The sequence below is a fragment of the Anabas testudineus genome, chromosome 18 (genome assembly GCF_900324465.2).
Source record: "Anabas testudineus chromosome 18, fAnaTes1.2, whole genome shotgun sequence".
NCBI lineage: Eukaryota > Metazoa > Chordata > Actinopteri > Anabantiformes > Anabantidae > Anabas > Anabas testudineus.
Genome location: NC_046627.1, coordinates 16,970,076 through 16,980,533, shown reverse-complemented (window position 1 = coordinate 16,980,533; position 10,458 = coordinate 16,970,076).

Sequence of the window (10,458 nt, the reverse complement as noted above, 5' to 3'; positions counted from 1 at the left end):
AATGTTGGCAGTGGATATTGCCACAGAGGAGGGCAAACTAGTTGTCAGATTGGCAGTTGTAGGTGCAGAGGTTGTAAGATTAACAGTTGCAGAAGATGTAATGTTGGCAGTTGTAGGTGCAGAGGTTGTAAGATTAACAGTTGCAGAAGATGTAATGTTGGCGGTGGATATTGCCACAGAGGAGGGCAAACTAGTGGTCAGATTGGCAGTTGTAGGTGCAGAGGCTGTAAGATTGGCAGTAGTTGGAGCAGCGGTTGCAATATTAGCAGTAGTTGGAGCAGCGGTTGTCAGGTTGGCAGTTGTATTATTGGCGGTAGATATTGTCACAGATAATGGCAAACTAGTTGTCTGATTGGCAGTTGTAGGTGCAGCCGTTGTGAGGTTTGCACTTGTATTATTGGTGGTAGATATTGCCACGGATGAGGGCAAACTAGTTGTCAGATTGGCAGTTGTCGGTGCAGAGGTTGTCAGGTTGGCAGTTGTAGGTGCAGAGGTTGTAAGATTAACAGTTGCAGTTGCAGAAGATGTAATGTTGGCAGTTGTAGGTGCAGAGGCTGTAAGATTGGCAGTTGCAGAGGATGTAATGTTGGCAGTTGTAGGTGCAGAGGTTGTAAGATTAACAGTTGCAGAAGATGTAATGTTGGCAGTGGATATTGCCACAGAGGAGGGCAAACTAGTTGTCAGATGGGCAGTTGTCGGTGCAGAGGTTGTCAGATTGGTAGTTGTAGGTGCAGAGGTTGTAAGATTAACAGTTGCAGAAGATGTAATGTTGGCAGTGGATATTGCCACAGAGGAGGGCAAACTAGTGGTCAGATTGGCAGTTGTAGGTGCAGAGGCTGTAAGATTGGCAGTTGTTGGTGCAGCCGTTGTGAGGTTGGCACTTGTATTATTGGTGGTAGATATTGCCACGGATGAGGGCAAACTAGTTGTCAGATTGGCAGTTGTCGGTGCAGAGGTTGTCAGGTTGGCAGTTGTAGGTGCAGAGGTTGTAAGATTAACAGTTGCAGTTGCAGAAGATGTAATGTTGGCAGTTGTAGGTGCAGAGGCTGTAAGATTGGCAGTTGTAGGTGCAGAGGCTGTAAGATTAACAGTTGCAGAAGATGTAATGTTGGCAGTGGATATTGCCACAGAGGAGGGCAAACTAGTTGTCAGATTGGCAGTTGTCGGTGCAGAGGTTGTCAGATTGGTAGTTGTAGGTGCAGAGGTTGTAAGATTAACAGTTGCAGAAGATGTAATGTTGGCAGTTGTAGGTGCAGAGGTTGTAAGATTAACAGTTGCAGAAGATGTAATGTTGGCAGTGGATATTGCCACAGAGGAGGGCAAACTAGTTGTCAGATTGGCAGTTGTAGGTGCAGAGGCTGTAAGATTGGCAGTAGTTGGAGCAGCGGTTGCAATATTAGCAGTAGTTGGAGCAGCGGTTGTCAGGTTGGCAGTTGTATTATTGGCGGTAGATATTGCCACAGATGAGGGCAAACTAGTTGTCAGATTGGCAGTTGTAGGTGCAGAGGCTGTAAGATTAACAGTTGCAGTTGCAGAGGATGTCATGTTGGCAGTTGTAGGTGCAGAGGTTGTAAGATTAACAGTTGCAGAAGATGTAATGTTGGCGGTGGATATTGCCACAGAGGAGGGCAAACTAGTGGTCAGATTGGCAGTTGTAGGTGCAGAGGCTGTAAGATTGGCAGTAGTTGGAGCAGCGGTTGCAATATTAGCAGTAGTTGGAGCAGCGGTTGTCAGGTTGGCAGTTGTATTATTGGCGGTAGATATTGTCACAGATAATGGCAAACTAGTTGTCTGATTGGCAGTTGTAGGTGCAGCCGTTGTGAGGTTTGCACTTGTATTATTGGTGGTAGATATTGCCACGGATGAGGGCAAATTAGTTGTCAGATTGGCAGTTGTCGGTGCAGAGGTTGTCAGGTTGGCAGTTGTAGGTGCAGAGGTTGTAAGATTAACAGTTGCAGTTGCAGAAGATGTAATGTTGGCAGTTGTAGGTGCAGAGGCTGTAAGATTGGCAGTTGCAGAGGATGTAATGTTGGCAGTTGTAGGTGCAGAGGTTGCAAGATTAACAGTTGCAGAAGATGTAATGTTGGCAGTGGATATTGCCACAGAGGAGGGCAAACTAGTTGTCAGATTGGCAGTTGTCGGTGCAGAGGTTGTAAGATTAACAGTTGCAGTTGCAGAGGATGTAATGTTGGCAGTTGTAGGTGCAGAGGCTGTAAGATTGGCAGTTGTTGGTGCAGAGGTTGTAAGATTAACAGTTGCAGAAGATGTAATGTTGGCAGTTGTAGGTGCAGAGGTTGTAAGATTAACAGTTGCAGAAGATGTAATGTTGGCAGTGGATATTGCCACAGAGGAGGGCAAACTAGTTGTCAGATTGGCAGTTGTCGGTGCAGAGGTTGTTAGATTGGTAGTTGTAGGTGCAGAGGTTGTAAGATTAACAGTTGCAGAAGATGTAATGTTGGCAGTTGTAGGTGCAGAGGTTGTAAGATTAACAGTTGCAGAAGATGTAATGTTGGCAGTGGATATTGCCACAGAGGAGGGCAAACTAGTTGTCAGATTGGCAGTTGTCGGTGCAGAGGTTGTTAGATTGGTAGTTGTAGGTGCAGAGGTTGTAAGATTAACAGTTGCAGAAGATGTAATGTTGGCAGTTGTAGGTGCAGAGGTTGTAAGATTAACAGTTGCAGAAGATGTAATGTTGGCAGTGGATATTGCCACAGAGGAGGGCAAACTAGTTGTCAGATTGGCAGTTGTCGGTGCAGAGGTTGTCAGATTGGCAGTTGTAGGTGCAGAGGTTGTAAGATTAACAGTTGCAGAAGATGTAATGTTGGCGGTGGATATTGCCACAGAGGAGGGCAAACTAGTGGTCAGATTGGCAGTTGTAGGTGCAGAGGCTGTAAGATTGGCAGTAGTTGGAGCAGCGGTTGTAAGATTGGCAGTAGTTGGTGCAGCCGTTGTGAGGTGTGCACTTGTATTATTGGTGGTAGATATTGCCACGGATGAGGGCAAACTAGTTGTCAGATTGGCAGTTGTCGGTGCAGAGGTTGTCAGGTTGGCAGTTGTAGGTGCAGAGGTTGTAAGATTAACAGTTGCAGTTGCAGAAGATGTAATGTTGGCAGTTGTAGGTGCAGCCGTTGTGAGGTTGGCACTTGTATTATTGGTGGTAGATATTGCCACGGATGAGGGCAAACTAGTTGTCAGATTGGCAGTTGTCGGTGCAGAGGTTGTCAGATTGGCAGTTGTAGGTGCAGAGGTTGTAAGATTAACAGTTGCAGAGGATGTAATGTTGGCAGTTGTAGGTGCAGAGGTTGTAAGATTAACAGTTGTAGTTACAGAGGCTGTAAGATTGGCAGTAGTTGGAGCAGCGGTTGTCAGGTTGACAGTTATATTATTGACAGTAGATATTGCCACAGATGAGGGCAAACTTGTCAGATTGGCAGTTGTAGGTGCAGAGGTTGTGAGGTTGTCCGTTGTGTTTGCAGCAGTTGCAATATTAGCAGTTGTTGGGGCAGTGGTTGTCTGGTTGGCAGTTGTAATATTGGTAGTAGATATTGCCACAAATGAAGGTGCAGATGCTGTAAGATTGGCAGTTGTTGATGCAGCCGTTGTGAGGTTGGTAGTTGTATTATTGGTGGTAGATATTGCCACAAATGAGGGCAAACTAGTTGTCAGATTGGCAGTTGTCGGTGCAGAGGTTGTCAGGTTGGCAGTTGTAGGTGCAGAGGTTGTAAGATTAACAGTTGCAGAAGATGTAATGTTGGCAGTGGATATTGCCACAGAGGAGGGCAAACTAGTTGTCAGATTGGCAGTTGTAGGTGCAAGGGCTGTAAGATTAACAGTTGCAGTTGCAGAGGATGTAATGTTGGCAGTTGTAGGTGCAGAGGCTGTAAGATTGGCAGTTGTTGGTGCAGAGGTTGTCATGTTGGCAGTTGCAGTTGCAGAAGATGTAATGTTGTCAGTTGTTGGTGCAGAGGTTGTCATGTTGGCACTTGTGATATTGGCAGTAGATATTGCCACAGTTGGGGGGGAAGTGGTTGTGAGGTTGGCAGTTGTAGGCACAGCAGTGGTAATATTAGTAATTGTAGCTGCTGCAGTTGTAAGATTGGCAGTTGTCTGCACTGCAGTTGTTTGAGCAGGTGTTTCAGTAGTTGTTGCTGCTGACGTTGTTGGAACAGTTGTCATTGCTACTGCACTTGTAGCTGCCATTGTTGGTGCTTCATTTGTTGAACTCTGTGCATTTCCCACTGCCAAATCCATAGCAACTATTGATAAATAAGAGTAAGTCAAAATGGTTTTACATCTCCTTAACGCTTGAATGTACTGAATTTCATGACAGCATAGCACATGCACAACTACGCACACCATACCACCCACTCTGCCATTTATTGTGCAAAAACTATGTAAATTACATTACAGATAACTAGGAAAAACTCTGTCTTCGCATCGTCTTCGCAAATACCCTAACCATATGTATAATTCACTGTAAATGTGGAAAAACATTTTAAGCACTTATAAACATCAGTTAAACTGCAGCCTTTCTTTAACATCAGTTTGCTTACCCATTATAATCAGCAGCATTGATTTCTGTCCGACACCCATCTTGTCCCCCTTCAAACATATAAAACCAAACAACAAAGCATGTCATAAACTTGTGTATTACAATTACTAGTTACTAAATGTATGGTAAGGTATGCTTATGTGCTCACCGTGAGTTTTTAAATAGATAAAATAATGTTAAATAGGTAAAACAACCCTTGGTTGGAAGTGGTTGGAGTACTGGATGGATGAATGGATAAAATAAAAAATACAACAGAAAATGTTGGAGCTGTGTTTGACATCAAACAGCTAGTTTGTTTTAAGTAAGTTATTTCATGCACTAGTCATTTTTATTTGACCTGTCTTAATGGAGTGTAAATATAATATTGAGAATGACTGTATGAGGACGTGTAACAATCTTCAAACCGAACCATGTGGATCTTATATAATTTCACACAGTGGTATAAAAAAATAAGGGGCTGAGGAGGTAGTTACAGTTGAAAGTATAATCTGCTACCAAGAATTAAAAATGCAGTGTTTTATATTTGCAGCCATTTTTTTGCTTCACCAAATAGTACCACATTTAAGGAAAAGGATGAATGTAGAATGCTGTTTTAAAAAAAGTTTGTCAAAAAGATAAGAACCGCACTAATCTGCTTAGAGTGGAATTCAAAGTATTTTTAAAATCTACTGAGCAATTTCATCCTGCAAGGAACAATTGTTTTCAAGATTCCTTTTAAGAGATTACTAGCAATTTACACATCAATGTGATCAATGGCAAAAGCTTTAAAAGTTTTAGTAGTAAACTGGAAATACCGAATCAAAAATTAAGTTAAGCTACTGAGAAAAAACTGACAGAATGTAATGATCAAATTTAATGCATATGTGTTGAGAAAATGTCTTGTGTAGATAAACTTGTAAAACTGTACATCAGAGCTGATTAAAGCAACAAGGACCTTATTTAGCATTTAGCTTTTAATGCAGTGTGTTTATAAGTGTTATGGCTTTAAAAGTAGTTAAAGACAAAAATTAATGCAGTATAATAAAAATTAAATGTTAACCAAAATTAGGGGGTTAGCTACCTTCAATTCTTGATCTATGCACAAAAATGTTAAAAGTATTAACCAGGTTTAGCCCCCTTGGCATAGTTATTATTACTCGATATATAATTTATTATTTCATTATAAGTATGGTAAATAAATGTTGTTGATAAAACACACTGCTACGACTAAATGCACTTGTGCACTTTCTATAAATTAGCAAAAAATTGTGAATAATAATTGAAAACTAAATATAATGTGTACAGACTGTACTTACCCAAAATAAAAGTAGTTGAGATGAAAAAGTATTAATCCCTTGTTTTATGGTGTGGTTGTTTGTTCAGCTGACTCAGTGTAGTTTGATTTGTTTGATTTTCAATTTCACTCCACTTCACATCTATAGCGGTGTAAACCATCTGTCTTCAGTGCCTGTCTTCTTACAGTCCCACAATCTCTTTTCCCTTTATATTGGAGTGGAACAAAGACCAATGACCTGACTCATTGGTGAAATATTTTTAGAAATGTGACAGTGTGGTAATTAAGAGAAAAATTTTCAAGTGACACTTAAAAGGCTGTAAAGCGAGATCAGCAAGATGTTTGGCTTAGTAGAAAAGCATACTCCCTTTTTGGTTGTCAAAGAAACAATCTAAATGAATAGTTGGAAGTTTGACTTGTGATAAAGCAACTTAAAATAAATTCATACTGGCTTTAGGTGAGGTGAAATGAAGCAAGCAAATAATATATTTATGAAGCTGAAAATTCTAACAAATTGAATCAGTATAGTATACAACATTTGGTGTTATCTAAATATCATGGGTACAATATTGATAATTCAATATGGTTAAATTACACAACAGCATAGTTTAAATGCAGATTCTTCTTTTTAGCATCTATTCATCCTATTTCTAAATTCCTTTTAGGATGTATAGCTTTTAGTTTCAGTGACGTGTTTGGCTGCGTCTTTGTTTTTGCACTGCATTTTGTATAAGACACCTGTCACTCAAAATACATGTATGATGTGTGCTGTGACTAATGCATTGTTCACGGTGGATTAGTTTTCTGTCTGGTAAAGACCTCTAAAAGTTCAGCTGAATTTAAAAATAAAAATAATTAACTGTATAGACGCTAATGCAACTCAAAATGTTTTGTATGTGAATACAATGAAAAATATGCAGCTTCAGGTTATAAGATGCTACAGGTCACGAATTGCCGTGGAAAGAAGTGGAAAAAGCCTAGCTGAGAGGTGACAACAGATAAATATATTGTTTAATTGTTTAGTTAATTAGTAAGGTCAAAAACTATATTTTTCGGATCTTGTGTTGTGTTAATTTACCGATAAAATCTCAATGATGAGTTCAGTTTGCCACGACACATCCTAACTGTACAAGTGATAAATGCTTTGGTAATAAATTTAATTTATAGAAATGACTATGCACAAAAATAAAAAGGAAAGCAGTGCTTTGCTTTAAGAGAGTGAATTAAACTGTGCTTTTTTAAAACACTGATTACTACACATTTTTTTCTTCACAATAATAATAAACATTTATTTTGCAGTGTGATTGCTTTTACTGAATATTATGGTGATTTCTGTCTCGTCTGCAGGTTGCTGAATAGAATAATTGGGAAAGATCCACTCTTAGCTTATACCTGTCCTAAACCTAATAACTGCAGTCCCAAATAAGTCATCTTGGTAAATATTATCAAATTGTTTGCATAATGTCATGAACTCAACATGAAAGTGTGGCTGTCATCTGTCTAAATAAAAGGTTGTGGCTCTATCGCCATCGTTATCATCGTTCTAGTTATTTTAGCCTGCTTCTTTCAGTCATTGGTTAGGTTACTGTTGAATGTTGAATGTAAAGAACTACGCTGTAAATTCCAACTTTCTGATTGACACACTTAGAATACAGTAAAATAGTAACAATAATATTTTATCTCCGTTTACGTCAGCTTAAACTGCGACGACTTAAGAAACAAATGGGACAATTTGCAAGTCACATTGGTGCAACTAGTTAACATAACATAACATTTAAATGGTTGGTCTAAAGCCCAGCTTTCTGATTCTGGTTTGTCCTCATTTTAAGCTTTTGACATGTCATAAACCAACTAACAATATACTGTTCAACAAAAGACGAAAAGAGAGCTAGGGTTGCCCAGCAACATTTTAAGTTCACATCTACAAATGTCCCAGGGTTATTGTACATGTACAGTGTAAGAATTATAAGTCAACCCGTTCTGAACACAGAGACTGACAGATGAACCAAACTGTTTGTAGTTAATATTTAAAATAAATTAGTGTTGTTTGGATTTCATCTGTTCATTATGAAAATAGGCCCAGTATGTTGACGGCACTGTAAACCTGCACTGTTATCTATATTAACTGCGCGCAATCACATTCAAACTTTTGGTTATTGTTACTAAAGACGAACATGGATGTTAATGGTAGCCTTTGCCAGCTTTAGCCTTCAGCGCGCTGATAAATATCAGCAAAAATGTTATTATTCACACTGCAGGTAAACAAATCTTTTTCTCAATCTCAAATCTTTACATTGCAATTGTTTTTGTTCACAGTAATCGTATGAACAGCCCCACTTTATCAGTGATTCTTGGTTCCAGATCAGCACAGAGTTGGTGCTACCCTGGGACCAGTTTTCCAGGCTGAGAGCTGATTCTTGTCTTGGTGCCTGTTTAAACATGAAGAACCGGTTTTGAAATCAAGCACTGGCTCAGAATAAGCCATGGAACAGGTTTGGCGGAAAAGGATATTTTATCTGAAGACCTATCTCTTTGTCTCTAAGAAACACATACACACACACACACACACACACACACACACACACACACACACACACACACACACATACACACACACACACACACACACACATAGCTGGAAGGATTTGAAGGTTTATATCTTGTGTTTTTTTTTATTCTTGAACAGTATTTGCTTTATTGTGGATACATTACACAGTGACAATGAGAGAACTCCTTCCACCTTGGTTTTCAATTAAAACAAAAAATCTATATGAATCTCTGGTTTGGTAGCGAACCAGACAGGGGATTCAGCAGAGCAAAAAGTACAGCAAAAGTCAAACACCAGAACAGAATAAATGAGAATATACAAATACAAAAGCAAAGTGTGTGTTAATATAAGAGATGATTGTCACAGCAGCTACACTAAATTATCCAAGTTGCTTAAGCTTACAGGAAACTACGGAGAGAGATTGTAAAGTCCGATGTCATCAAGTATAAAAGGGCCTGTGGCCCCTTTATGCCACACAGAAATGTTCTGCTCAGGGCAAATTCCTTTGACTGCCCTCTCGTACCAGCTGGAATCCATCCAAAGTTATAAAGCAGTCAACGAATGAGTATATTCCGCCAAAGTATCACATGTGGCACTCACTGAGCCAAAAACCCGTCAACTTTAAATGTGCGACAGCTTCAGTTTCCCACAGTGAAGATTTAAAAGACTTCAGGTTTTCTCCTAGTTGATTATAGGTCATTCTCATGTGGGGAGGCACGGGTTTTGCAGGAGGCTACATGAATGATTGACTGATGTTGGTGCTGTAGCCGGTGTTTACACAACATATTTTTCCCACTGTCTGACCACATATGAATAAATAGGGATAATAAAAGGAAAAGTAAACGATGGGCCACTCCTAGTCTACTCTGTCTGAAACCTGATTCACTTCACAAAAAAACATAACATAAGACTACTTAAATCTTTGAAGATTTAGTCCTTGGATCATTGTGATTTTTCTAATTTAAATGTCACAGGTGAATATGAATTGCAGATAATATAATGTGTATAGTTGAATAAGGGACCTATTTAATACTCATTGGAAAACTAAGAAAATACTGTTTCTATTGTTTACAAATTGCGCTATATGACCAAATGTTGCTTCATGAAACGAGATGCTGATGAATGCATCTCTCTTTATTTTACCTCTTCCGCTTTGAAGTGATCAGTTGCATTGTCTGATGAAGGGCTCTGTTACACTGAAATGTTGCTCCGTTCAATTTGCTGGGACCATTCAGTGCAGTGTGTGAATCTTTAATTTATTTAATAAATTCTGTCACACTTGTTATGAGATGACCAAATGACAATCCTGATGATTCATCACATCTTATTATAGTAATAAGAAAATAAACATAAAACAAAGCCTCTTATTGTGACTTTATCTTCTTTGCTTGTTTTTTGGGGGGATCACCATATTATCATTTTAAAGAAAATACTTATTTGTGGAAAATCCCTTTCTTCTGGGCATCTGCAGCAGTGATACATTTCAACATTTATCTGACATTTCAGCACTCGTGCCTCTCATTGGGTGAAATATCTTTACCTTATCTAGACAATCTAGACTGGCATGCGACCAAAGATCTTATCTATCTTATTCAACGTTTCTATTAGAGCGTAAAGAGTAACTCTTAAAATCTGAAGACCTTGTGTTTGTTTTATGTCAAAGGCATTTAAATTATTTGTCTCTCGCATACTACATGAAACTGGATGTGAGCCATTAACCCCATTACTGTCACTGTACCACCCTCCTGCTACTGTTTATTCATATATGTTGAACCATTCCCTTTAGTTGTCTAAGCAACTGAGTTGCTTTAGTGCATGAAAGTGTAAATGGCAAATATTTATATATATTTACAATAGGACACCTTCAATGAGTAAAGCATCTCATGAACATGTTGAGCATTTTCAACAATTTCATGAAGCATTTCATCATGTGTCTTACAAAATGCTTAATGCTGCCTGTCACAAACTGCACTGTTAAATCGCAGTTGTGAAATTAGACTGAGAATCCTTTTATGAGGGAATTGAAAGTCCTTAGAAGGTTTTATGAGAAATAATATATATTTTTAGGGGTAGCCTTTAGTCTTT